This window comes from Meles meles, chromosome X (assembly GCF_922984935.1).
Source record: "Meles meles chromosome X, mMelMel3.1 paternal haplotype, whole genome shotgun sequence".
Lineage (NCBI taxonomy): Eukaryota > Metazoa > Chordata > Mammalia > Carnivora > Mustelidae > Meles > Meles meles.
In genome coordinates, this window is record NC_060087.1 from 113,688,041 (window position 1) to 113,700,177 (window position 12,137).

At 46.5% G+C, this 12,137-nt stretch overlaps 1 protein-coding gene across 10 annotated transcripts in view; it reads right to left on the reverse strand.

The window, feature by feature from the left end:
- MBNL3 (muscleblind like splicing regulator 3) overlaps nucleotides 1-11,789 on the reverse strand; it is a 106,350-nt gene extending 94,561 nt beyond the window's left edge. For 4 of the 10 annotated variants that reach the window (XM_045995272.1, XM_045995273.1, XM_045995269.1 and 1 more), the window contains exon 1: nucleotides 10,705-10,919. The gene's annotated coding sequence lies outside the window, so the exon portion shown is untranslated. Of the gene's footprint in view, nucleotides 1-10,704; nucleotides 10,920-11,396; nucleotides 11,512-11,643 lie in introns of those variants that run through there. The other 6 variants (XM_045995271.1, XM_045995275.1, XM_045995270.1 and 3 more) reach the window with 5 other exon arrangements.
- Nucleotides 11,790-12,137: the final 348 nt, after the last annotated feature.

Sequence of the window (12,137 nt, forward strand, 5' to 3'; positions counted from 1 at the left end):
GGTGTGGGGGGGATCAGGAGGGTAAGGAGTGAAGACAAGATCCTTAGGCTCCAACAGGAGACTCCAAGTGCCCCAGAAGGCAATATTTTCCTCCCCTCTAACAATTATTTAAGTCAAAGGAATATGCAGAGATTGTCCAGGCTTCTAAGGATGTTTCCAATCTCCTAAGAGACCCCACTCAGTACTTCCTGTGACTTTATCTTTTTCTTTTCTACTACTGGGCTTAATTCTCATGAGTATAAAATAGTAACAAGAAAGGCTATGTGGCTGTTGTCTTCTCTATTTGTATAATCATTTGCATCAGTATCCTAGGTATATTTAACAGACGCTTGGCTTCTGCTTCCCGCCCACAATTTTCAAATTCACTTAATGTGTGCCTTTGTTCGTTGCAGGAAAAAACAACCATGCTCAGGTTTTCTTCCAAATCTACGGTAAATGTGTACATTTATATTTGTTTAAAAATCAGCTCTCTTCTTGCAAATACGTTCTCTCAGGATGGGACCGTTTTTGATTTCTAAAAAGTCAAAAGTAATTTTTGAACTCTTTTAACTTACATTTAACTCCTCTTAAAATAAAGTGGGCTCTTCCCTCATCTAAATTTTCTTGACAATTCTTTTCCTACTAGAAGCAACTCAGGCCCAACTATCCCAAGATTTTTCGTGTGTATGTGTATGTGTGTTTTTACCCTTAAGATGTCCTTTTCTATCTTGGGTTCCCAGCTAGCACTGTTTTCTGTGTCTCATGTTTTCGGAATACCACTTGGTAAATACATAATACCCAAAGTGCATCTCCTTAGGACTAAAAATACCACAGACATCAACCTTACAGCGTTCCAATGGCAATACGTCTCACTTCACAGTTTCCAAAACAGACACGTGACTGTCAAGGTAGTGAACGAACCTTGCTTAGTATGTCAGCGCCCTACCTTTCCCTCAAATACAGACGACAAACCATTACCGACCCAGTTTGAAATAACATCCACTAGAGCACTGACTTTTCAACTTTTTTGCCAGCAACAGTAAGAAACACATATCACATCTTAAGTGTGTACGTGTCTAGATGTGAAAAAGTCTTACCAAAAATATCTAACCTTCCTACATGATATATTCTGATATTTTCCTACTATCTTATTCAATTTTGTTTTTAAAAAGTGCTAGTCACAACCTACTACACGGATTTCATCATGCGCTAATGAGTTGTTGCCTACCACTTAAAAACTATGACGACAGAATGAGTGGACTTTTCCCATACCACGAGGTGATGTTGGCTCCCTACACATATATATAGTAGGGTAAATCTTCATTAACTTTGACGCCACTGAGACAGGCTATGGTAGTTACCTGAGCAAGGTATATATCAAAAATCTATTTTTGAGGGGCACCGGGGTGGCTCAGTGGGTTAAAGCCCCTGCCTTAAGCTCCAGTCATGATCCCCGAGTCCTGGGATCGAGCCCCACATCGGGCTCTCTGCTCAACGGGGAGTCTGCTTCCTCCTCTCTCTCTGCCTGCCTCTCTGCCTACTTGTGATCTGTCTGTCAAATAAATAAATAAAATCTTTAAAAAAAATCTATTTTTGAATATATTTTTAAATAACGTATAAAGAGTCTGCTAAACAAAATAATGTCAAGATGAAATGTACTAACCTCTTGGAACGAGATACTTCTAACATTTCTTGGATCATTATTTAAATGCAGCTGTGCTAATTATAAATGAGTGTTCGTTTTCAGGCCAGTAGAGTATCTGCTTAGAAAAACCTGGTTTGGGGCACCTGGGTGGCTCAGTGGGTTAAAGCCTCTGCCTTCAGCTCAGGTCATGATCTCGGGGTCCTGGGATCGAGCCCCGCATCGGGCTCTCTGCTCAGCAGGGAGCCTGCTTCCTCCTCTCTCTCTCTGCCTGCCTCTCCGCCTACTTGTAATTTCTGTCTTTCAAATAAATAAATAAAGTCCTTAAAAAAAAAAAAAAGAAAAACCTGGTTTGTTCTCAGTCCGAAACATTTTGTAGACCAGAATATTGCCTTTAACCTGAGTTCGCAAAATTTTAGCATATCAACATTCAAACTCAAGAATGTTCAAAAAATAAAATCACTTTTTAAAAAAATATGTATTTTGGAGTCATCCAGTCACTCTTTATAAATCTCTTCGAGGTCTCATCTCATAGCCACAACAGTAATGGGTATACAGTACATTTGTAGAGTGTTTTAAACTTCAGAAAACTCTTCTATTTTGTGAGCTGGTAATGACCAGAAATCCTTGGATTACTGGATATTTAAAAAAGCATATAATGACATTTGCCAGACCCCAAAATGAAACTTAATATTTGGTTTGTTGTGCACGTGACAGATGACCCAATCCCATGAAGAAAGCCAGGGGTCTGGCCTGTAATGACCGCCTGTATTTTAGAGGTCCAGCCTACCCCCTGCATTCCCTCCCCCCACCCCACAATGTGGAAGACATGAAAGAAATTAAAATTTCAAGGTAAAGGATCAAGCCATGTTCAGAAGTGGGGGTGTCACACAACCTCCCCTGTGCAGCAGTATTTACTAAAGAACTGCGAACAGATGTTTATCTTTCATGAACATTTAACATTTGGGCAAATTGGAGGCTTAGGAAGTGAAGGGAGTGAAGGACAGGCCAGGAAGTCCAGAATTCCTGGATGCAAACCTAATCTCGGTCTGACTCTGTTTTTGCTCTAAATCAATGCCAAACTCTTCACACCTCAGCTGCTTTACAGCAGGCAAGAATTATGCTGGGGACAAAACCACTTCCTGGGAATGTCTTAGGTTAAACGGTTAATATTACAGCCCTCACCCTCTAAGGTACTTCCACAGAAGGCCAAGTGCTCCTTGTGCACCTTATTTACCTTCATTATATCAGGGAATCGAAATGCAATATTGGTGTCCTGTGAAACTGACCTTGAAAAGAGATCATCCCTTCCATCCCCAAGTTCTCGTCCGCCTTAGCAACGATCCGTTATTCAACCAGTTAGGAAAGTCAACCATGGGATCTTGGAGGTTTTCAAGGTAGCTCTAACACCTGCGAGTTGAGCATTTTCCCAGTTAATTGATACTTCGGCCAGTTCAGGGCCCTCCTCCTTTCGTGTCCCTTCTCCACTGGGTTGCCAACCAAAAGGAAATGCCCTACCCACCCGAGTCCTGATCTGGCAACCTGGGGGCCAGTTCTTTGGTTCCTGTCCTGAAAAGCGGCTCCATTTCCCAGACCACCAGGCCCTGCCTCCCCAGGGGCCTCTGCCCACGAGGCTCTGGGCTCTTCAAAGGGCAGAATGTGGTTTCACTTTCTCCTCACCACCTTCTGATAAAAGAGCCCTGGTCCCTTCATGGCATTTAATGAACGGTCCTCTCCTCCTGGATTTGGACTTTTGGCCTTTCCAACCGGTCATTAACTGGCAGGAAATGCCCTCGTTGGCAATCACTATTGTGTAAATAGAGCTATAAACTCTCGAAGGCCCCGTGCAGTCCCAGCCCCTAAAGCTGCACGTGTGTGTTGGAGGGGAGGGAACTCTTGATTATAAAAGCACTGCCTTCCAAATTAAACTCAAACCACATGATACAGTCCATAAAATATACAAAACATGCAGTCCAGTGACAGATTTATTGTGGCCTTACAGAATAAAGCAAAAAAGAGGGGAAAATGTATATGGAAAACACTGCTACTTTTGACCCCAAGGGCCCCCCAAACAGGAAGCTGAAAACAAATCAGGCAGCTGTGGTCTCGCGAAGTTATGAAGGAGACCAGAGTGCAACCAGCATTTCCTGTCATTGCTTGTCACCGTTTCGGAGTGCCTCTGTCTGAACTGTTTTCTTTGATGGCTCAAAATACGGAAATTTCTTTGGGGATAGATGGAAGGCTAGGAGGAGGCTTGACAGTGAGAAAATGTGAGATTTACCCCCTCACCCCCAAATTTACTTAGTGCAGGTCACAGGACAGTCGCTTGAACATATGCATTTTAAGGACTATAGGAATGGACCACATCAGTAAAATAAGCCTTTGGAACCAGACATTAGCTAGCCTCATTGCTTCCTGTTCATTTAGGATCAATTTCCAGAACCACTATTTTATTAGTAAGGGAGAGGACCGCAGAGTCCAGCATCCCAGAGAAGAGGAACTCACTTCTTAGAGCCAGTCTTTCTGCCCTGGCTCTTTCTCTCCCCACCCCACAAGGACGTCAAAGTGCACGTGGATGAGAGCTTTCCAAAGGGATCATACTTTAGAAGCTTTTATTACTATGCTCATCATCACAGTCTTTGCCACACGTGGAAATGTTCTTGTCTTTTTCCAGCGGTGTGAAATGCCAAGCCCTATGCCACATTGTTCCAGCCTGTCCGCTTCTCAATACAAAGGAGCTCAACCCAAAGGAGTTTTAGCCAGAAAGTAAAAGCATTTTGCCCTCCCATTATCACTATGCTGAGGCTCTCAGTACGCACAAATCCCCAGCCAAACCAGGTTTAGCACTCTCAAAAAGTGGATTCACAGGAGTTGCCTAGGCAAAAGTCAGACCCTACCCCAAACCTAAGGTCCTTCTGAAAAAGGCCCTCTCTCAGGATGCCTGTCAATCAGAGCCCAGACCCAGGCTCTCAGGAAGCTGGCAGCATGCTTACAGATCGGGGTCTCTGTCTCCACCTGAGGCCACTGCCACGGGCATTCATGAAACAGATCGGGTTACTTGGCACCCCACCCCATGTTTTCTGCATTTGGAAGCCCTTAGACCTAAAATGTGACCTTATCATATATACACTTTGTCCGCTTCGCACTTCTGGATAAGCTAAGAAGGTCTTTTCCGTGCTATCCAATTACTTAGGGAAAATGCTCGTATAAACAAGTTAAGAGTTTAAACTATTCTCAAAATCACTTTGGAAAAGAATCCGCCCCTCTTCCGTGGGACCCTCATCCATCATGGACAGCAAGCACTTTGAATAATGTCACTGCGCTGGGTAACCGAACAGCACCTGCGACTGGACCATCTCCTGAACACCAACTTCTCGAGGACACAGGTAACCTCCACCTGCCGTGGGTCTCGTTGAATGGGTCTCCATACATTTTTTAACAACTCAGAAAAAGCGTTATATGGTACCTACATCTAATGGCAATAAAGCAGCCACCACAGCAGGATGTGTCCACCTTGCCGTCTCAGTTTGTAAAGCAAAAAATAGTAATTATACTAAGGGAAATATGCCCAAGCTAATATTAAACACAGTGCTTTTCTTTTGCATTATCTTGTTTTCCCTCATGAAGGTTGAAGACTGCAAGACAAAAGGTGAAATGCAAGCTCTCTGGTTCTTTTACTCGCTCTTATTTTTTTTTTTTTTTTTTTTTTTGCTAACAGGCCATGGTCACCACCCCTCCCCCCTCCCCCCAAAAAACCCTACTCCCTTGTTTGGTCTCTTCATACTGCCACATAAGGGGAGACTGCAAAGGCTGTACCTAAAGGCTGATGGTCCTCCGGGCGCAAGAGATGATTGTGGGAGACCTGAAACGGCAGCTCGTTTGTCTCTTGTACCGTGTAGACAGTGCTTTCTGGAGCCAGTAAAAAGAGGCTCTATTCATACCTGTATCTTGGTAAATAAAAACCTATGCAAATTCAACCTCCAGATGGGCAATCAGGGTTTAACTGCAAATGAGACAGCTCTCAGTGTCCTTTGGGTTTTTGTCAGTGACTTCATCACTGCCTAAACCATGCATGGCACGAGGCATCGAGTCCGAGTGTTTCTCATTGTGTGCTTTTTCCTTTTCTTTTTTAACCTGGTGCAATGGTTTGGAGAACCATTTCTGCAGAACTTGTTGCTGAAGACGGATTTCCCTGGGATGGGAAGCGGGGACGGTAAATGCCACCGCAGGTGACAGAAAACACAGCAGCGGGCTGGCAGGCTGCTCCTTGAGGACTCAGCCACTGCGTGCTCTCCCCTGAACCCGTTCCAGTTGCTTCTGTGGCCACCAAAGGACACTCGACCTAGGCTTCAGCACGTCTGCTGCTGTTGTTACTGATGTGGGGGGACCCTAAAGATAGAGATAATGCTACCTGAAATCACAGGAGAGGTGTTCACCAAATCTAAGGACAATTTAGAAAGACTGATCCACACTTCCTTCTCTTTAACAAACTTTGACAGAGACCCTACTACGTGCCAGGCACTGAGGATGTGAGGTCAGAAGACCCAGCCACCTGTCTAATGATGCACCTGGACATTCAGGGACCCCTGCATAAGCCCAAAGAATTGTCTCTCAAACTTTCACACCAAGTGCAGAGGAAGCCAGGAGGCCCAGGGTGCAAAGAAGCCGAGGAGGACAATTTGGAGGCCATCTGAATGATCCGAAGTGGAAAAGAAAGGTCAGCAAGCTGCCAGGCTCTAGGACGCTCCCATGGCCTCAGGAGATCAAATAGACTGTCGGAAGTTTCTAGTGCCAACCCCCTGCATTTCTGTCCAGACCGCCTTTCTCGATCGGAGGCCCTTTCTTCCTGGGCCCTCTGACTTCACCCACTGTGCAGGCATAAAACAAACTCCTGCCTAAAATGGGAAACAAATCACTCCTCCTCATAAGCCAACTTAGCACTGATGGAAGTGGGCCTTGAGAGAGGACATAGTATTTAACAAGCGCGCCTAATTGATTCCTAAATCTCTAACCAGGCTCCTTTCTTCCCCTTAACGCTTTGTTCTCACGGCTGTTATCCAGTTCTGGGATGACTGTGCTTGAGTTTCTTGAAAAGCATCATGTACCTACAGAGGGCGAATATATATATGTGTGTCATAGACGTATGCATGTGAAGATACATGTGAATATATGCATTATGCTCACTCACACACACACACACACACACACACACACACACGCATTTAAATCAAGCTTTCTTTCATTCTTCCTTCCTCTTGAGTATCCTTTTTCCAAAAGTTAACTGCCTGGAATTGAATAGGTATTTTCCCATAATCTGCCAGGCAGAAATCAATGCGTAGCTGTACAAATTGTTCTAAAGTGACAACTAATTTAGGTACACATGCACGTGTGTGCTTCTGTGGATGTGCCGAGACCACTTGGGAACACCTTTACTTCTCACCTAAAATTAAGGTTCCTCTTCCCAGACTGCCTTTGCTTTCCCACCAATCTTTTAAAAACACTGTCACTCCACTTCATACGAAGTAGAAATAAATGATAGATTGATACTGTGTTTTTACTAGAATGAGCGGGGGGCGGGGGGGACACCTGTCTGATCCCTTTTAGGTCACATGGATGTCATTAACACTTGGTAATGGAATAGATATCTTATTTATCCTAGTTCTCAAAGTCGTCTTTCCGACACTGTCATTTGGCTGTCTTGAGGCGATAGAAAACCATTCAGGAAGAGGAGGGTGCCTTGGAAGCATCTGGTTTCCTTCAGATCTGAAAGCCCACATGAATACAGATCTAATTGGTTTCTTTTTGGTCATAATTTGTGTTTGTTTGTTGTTTGGCTTGTAATGAAAATTAAACTCCTTGCTCCCAAACACTGTTTATTTTCCTAGAGGAAAAAGAAAGAAAATTGCCACCTCGTTTTATCTGAGGCACAAATATCTTTCTATTTTCAAAGTGACAACCGTATCACACACCTCAGAAAGAGCCCACAAAGAAACACAACTTCTGATTTCTGTTTTCTGACATTACCTATGCCGAGAACAGGGCTGGTGGGGGGAATCCATCTGTTCAGCCTATGAGATGTGGTTTAAGGAAACACAACAGCTCCTCGGAAGAACTCTGAAGAAGGAAAGGTGACCGCAGCCTTGTGCTGTTTCAGACACTTGATAGTCTTAACATGGCAGTGACCATTATCTACCTTTAATTACATGATCAGATTACTTGTTAAACACGTATTGTAACTTACTCTTGTCTGCTGTGCCCCGGGCCCTGTTTGCCATCCTATCAGACAACATTGTTTATTTTCCAACAGAAAAATCCCACCCCCTTCCTGAACGTCTTGTGCTATTAAGTAGGAGAAACTCAAGATTTTAGGAATGAAAATCTTTGTCACTTGATGGCTTCTTGCCCCCTTCCTCCCACCCCACCCCCCCCCCATCTCACATCTGAAGACTGCTGGGTAGAGAGCAAAACTGAATTTCAGACTACACTGTCAGCATCTGCACAGCAGCCAAGAGACTGTCACTGTTTCAGCACGTGCAGTGCAGTGGAGTCTCTAAAGACAAAACCTTCCCCCCAACCCCCACCAAGCTGCTGTGGTTACTTTTTCCTACTGCAGAGCTGGGCCGATCATCAAACACCTACTGGTCAGAAAAATGAATTACACCTCTAAGGCACTTCCACAGAAGGCCAAGTGCTCTGTGTGCACCTTATTTACCTTCATTGTATCAGGGAATCAAAATGCAAAATTGAGGTTCAGTGAGAAGCAAACAGAATGCAGACCCTCTCATCTACTTTACCAAATTTTTCGGTTCCTGCAAGTACACCAAAATGTACCGTTGCAATTAAAAGCTGGGCATGGAATCTGCTCCTTTGTGAGTTTACAAATGATTCATTCTTCTTTTTGATTCATTATCTCCTAAGTATCTACTCTGTGGGAGGCTTTGCTTAGGTAAAGGGTGGGCGCAAGGGAATACCAAAGATACTTAGGATACCAGCTCATAATCACAGGTTTTTATCCCCCTGAAAAAGCAGCTGTTGTCAAATGCGTGCAGTAGACAGTTGAGGGGGGAAAAGGGTACTTTATAATAGTCCTGGGAATCATTATGAGTGCTTAAAGCAGCAAAGGAAATTAGAGAAATGAAGTAGCTCTCAGAAGTAGAGCAAAACATGCAGTCACCACCTCTAGCCTCGCACTGTATCAATTCTCTCTCAAAATATTTTTTTTTCTGGCAAACCCCTTCACTGATGTTTTCACACAAGGTCTCCCATCTCATCACTGTATAAAGCTGCAGAATGCTAACTGACAAAATTTCCTCCTAATGCCTCTGACACTGGTTTATCTGGTCTATTCTGGCCCCAAGGTTTAGTGTTTGCACTGTTCTGTTTTTGTTTTTGTTTTTATTTTAAGGAAGCCTTTGGTCCAAAGTCATTCGGCAACAAGGTAGCTCATCAGGAGGCCAAGTTTGTTGAACTGGGATCTAAGGCTCGAAGCACGAAAAACAGGAAAAGTTGGTTGTGGTCACCCTCAACCCCCTTCCCCGGGCAAGTGGGACACAGGATGCAGCTATCTACTTGCTCTACCGATGGGAGCTCTCCTTTCCGATGTGAACAATGAATCTCCCACACACTTTTCTCAAGGATCTGCAAACACTGATACAAAATTTCTTATATAGTAAATTTCATTGTAAACAGTTCAGTTCTTCCTTTCTAGGCACACTGCAGCAGCTGGGCAGGAAAACTGCATTGCTCTGTAATAGGTGCAAAACAATCTCTTTGGCCCCTTCCCAGAAGCTGGCTAAATGTAATAGCGGGAGAGTCTACTAGGCAGGTGGATTCTACTGCTTGGAGAGATGTAAAAGTTGGACAGAGGCAGAATAATACCAGCTGGCTATGGGCAAAAGCCCTTTTACACCACGTTTAGGGAAGTTTCCATAAACATCAAGGCATCCCCCAAAGGTACTGCATAATGGGGAAATTTTTTTTTTAAAACAACTTGAAAAAGTATTTAAACATTTGCATAGGCAAAAAAGGAAAATACAAAATATGAGTATAATCAGAAAAATCTGAGGTCTCTGGTAAGCCTGTCAATATCCCTTTTATCGGAGGAGGAAAAAAAAAAAAAAAAACCTTGGATGAATTGTATTAAGGATGCCTAGTCACCTGCATGGCTATTTCAAGAGTCTGCTTTCCAACCATTACATCAGTAATCACCCAGACTTATCGATTAAACCGGTCAACACAGGGAAAAAATAGCAGTCATTTCAAAATTAAATCTTGCAATAATTTTGTTTTAACTGATACTTTCTTGTGGAGTTAACACATGCGTAGAGCTAGGATACCAGCTCCTAATCATAGGCTTTATCCCACATGTGGGGATCCGAGCCCAATTAAGCAATTCAGGAACATTTAGGAAAAAAGAACTTCTCTAAAACACACTACCTTAATTACAGCAATGCAATAAGTTCACTCTCACTGTTGTAGCTATACATATCAATCAAAAGACAGTAGTCAGAAAAGCACACAGTAGGTCCACTACAGTAATGTTAACACCGCACAAATGAATCACCTGAATGCTAAGTTTCGTTACTCCTCTTGATTTAATGGCTTTTCCTTACCATAAGAGGTGTGTGAATGCTAAAAATAAAGTCACCTTTTTACCAGTCCCCTAAGATCTATCCTCATGCCCTTCAGATGCCGGTAGTAAAAGCAAGCTGCCAAACGTGTCCATCCAGAGCGGGAAAAGACACGGCTCCGCAAGGAAGCTGCAGCGCTGCTCACAACAGCGCATGAACATGGGGAAATTAGTCGGTAAAAACATTTGCTGATGATATGCCACGCAAGAAATTCCTTTAAATTACAAATACACATATATATATAAAGGAAGACGAACACGCAGGAAAAGGTAGAAAAAACGAAAAACGGCAACGGGAAGAAGCAAGATCAAAGCCCTAAAATTGCACCAAAGTTGCAGGATTACTTTTCCTTCTATTGCCACTTGAAAAACTAAAGTTTAAAAGACATTTTCTTTCGCTAGCGTCCTAGGAAGGCAGCCACTCTCACAAACCCCAACTCCTCTCCAGCCTTACCTTCTGCTTCGAGCGCAAACCCAGGGGCTAAGGGGTCCTGCTATCAGCGGCAGTGGCGGGGGCAGCAGCAGCGACAGCCGCACATGCCATCTGTTAGAGGCAGAAGCAAAGGCAGCGCTGCGCGAGGTGGCCCCGGTGCCGGGAGAGCCTTTAGCAGGGGTGCGTACTGAATGCCGCCATTTTAAAGCGAGCCTCCTGAAATCATTAGATATAAGCAAATTAAAGCCCGCCCCACCTACAGAACTTCATGGCTGGGACGTGCAACCCTGCTCCGAGTCGCCGCTGTGGGGTGTAAAACGTCAAGGCGAGAGACGCGCGCACGGGGACTCCGGGACGGAGGTGACGATCCCTGCGCTCCCCCAGCTTCCCCCCGGTCCCGGGCTCCCGCGAACCTCCCTTCAAGCCCTGAGGCCAGGAGATTTTCTTTGGCTCCCCAGCGCAGGCGGTCGGTGAGGAGGGGTCCCAAGCCGGGGCAGGCCGGCGCGCTGGGGTACAGGGGGCGCCCGGTCCGGCCACCCCCCACCCCCGCCACCCGGGCTCTTGGTTCAGTCCGCGCGCGGAGCACACCTCGGCGCTCCGGGTCCCCTCTCGGCGGCGGGCGTGGGGTTCCCGCCCGGGCTAGCTGGCTGCCATGGCAACCCCGGCCCCAACCCCGCCCGGCCGAGCCCGCCGCCGCCGCCGCTGGTCCTTACCCCGCGCACCCCTCGGTGTCCCGCGCCCCGCGACCGGCCAGCAGGACGCGCCGCGGCGACCGCGCCGCTGGTGGGGGTGGGGGCTTCGGCCACCCAAACGGCAACTCGCGCGCAACTCCGCGGGCCGGTGGAGTGGCGCGCGGGCGGTGGGAGCGCGGGGCTGGCCCTTGGCAGCCCGGCCCCGCCCTGCCCGGCCAGGTAGCGCCCGCGCGCCCCGCTCCTCCGCCGCCGCCGCCGCCAACCTTACCTGGCGCGCGGCGCGCTGCTCCTGGCCCCGGCTGGCAGCTGCGGACCCGGTGGCAGTCAGGCGGCGGGCGCCCCAGCTCCCGCGCCCACCGGCGCCTGTCCTCCGCCTCCTTCCCGCCGCTCCCAAAGAGCGCCAAAAGTCGAGCTCCCGCGCCGAGTGCGGGCACTTTCTTCCTGCAGGGCGCCGCTCGGTCTCCAAATGTATTCTTTGTGTGCTCCGTTCGTTCGTGCGTGGTTCTCAGAGAGCGCCGCGCGGGCTTTATTCTCAGGGGGTGTGGCGCCTCGCCCCCCAAACCCGGCGGCCCAGCCCACGCTGCAAACGCTCTTTGTCGTTTCTTTATTAAGGGAACGGGGGACAAATCATAACGCTCAGGTTTTACAAAAGCGAAAACAAACAGAGCTCGCACACATCCCTGGCGAGGGGGCAGGGAGGCGGCAAAGTTTCTGGAGCTTCAGAAACTGGAGTGCCCATGAGAAATGCAGTGTGGTTCAAAG